We start from the raw sequence: 1,517 nt of genomic DNA on the forward strand, positions 1-1,517 counted from the left end.
TCTTTGATCTATTTTGAATTAATTGATTTTATTTTGTTGATTTTATGGGTGTAATCCTGAACTCAGATAATACCAGCACATAACAATCATCACAATATATGTACCATGAATAGAAGTTAACCAAAAATGGAGGATAATTTTTTAATTTGTGATAAAATTTTTAAATTTGTGAAAAAATAAATTTCTTAAAGAAAATAAACAGGGTTCTGTGATGAAACAGGGAAAAAATACTTGTAGAAAGAAAGGTAAAATAACTTGAGGTGTGTGATTTTTAAGTTAGTACATCAGGTAAGTTTTTTTTTTTTTTTAAATAAGATAATATTTGAATTGACACCTGAAGGACAAGAAGATGTCCATGGAGTCGTCTGGAAGAAGAGTATGCCAGGCAGGGAAAACAGCAAATGTAAACACTCTGAGTCAGGAAAAATCTTCATGTGTTGGGGGAACAGAAAAAACCAGTGTGGCTGAAGGAGAGTGCATGAAAGAGGGAGTGGTTTCAGGTGAGGTCAGTAAGGTCAGCAGTGACCAGATCCTGGAGGATCTCACAGTCCATGTAAGAAAACTGGATTTTATTCTTAGTGTGATGAGAAGCCACTGAAGCATTTTTTTTCTTTGTAAGATTGTTTAGCTTTTAAAATTATGGTAAAATATACATAACACTGGACTTACTATCTTAATCCTTTTTAAGTGCACAATGCAGTGATAAGTATATTCACATTATTGTACAACCATCGCCACTATCCATCTCTAGAATTTTTTCATCACCCCAACCTGAAACACTGTTTCCATTAAACAACAACTCCCCATTCTTCATCCTTACCAACCACCATCTACTTTCTGTCCATGAATCTGACTACTGTTGGTAAGTCAAGTAAGTGGAATCATATGGTATGTATCCTTTGTGACTGGCTTATTTCACTTAGCCTAATGTATTCAAGGTTCATCCATGTTACAGTATGTGTCAGAATTTCCTTCCTTTTAAAGGCTAAATAATATTTTGTTGTCTGTATATATCACATTTTGTTTATCCACTCATCCATGATAGACATTTGGGTTATTTCTTTCCTTTGGCTATTGTGAATAATATTGTTATGAACATGGTTATACAAATATCTCTTTCAGACCCTGCTTTCAATTATTTTCGGCATATACTCAGAAGTGGAATTGCTGGATCATATGGTAATTCTATGCTTAATTTTTTTAGGAACAAATGTAATGTTTTCCACAGTGGATGGATTTTACATTCCTGCCAGCAATGCAGAGAAAGTCTCACTTCTCTACTTCCTCCCTAACACTTGGTATTTTCTGTGTATTTTTTTTTTTATAATAGCCATCCCAAAGTGTATCAGGTGGGATCTAATTGTGGTTTTGATTTGCATTTCCCTAATGATTAGTAATGTCTAGTATCTTTTTGTGGGCTTTCTGGCCTTTGTATATCTTCTCTGGAGAAATGTTTATTCAAGTTCTTTGCTCACTTTTTAACTGGGTTATTTTGTTGTTTATAGGAGTTCTTTATA

This window comes from Colobus angolensis, unplaced genomic scaffold (assembly GCF_000951035.1).
Source record: "Colobus angolensis palliatus isolate OR3802 unplaced genomic scaffold, Cang.pa_1.0 Scaffold251, whole genome shotgun sequence".
Lineage (NCBI taxonomy): Eukaryota > Metazoa > Chordata > Mammalia > Primates > Cercopithecidae > Colobus > Colobus angolensis.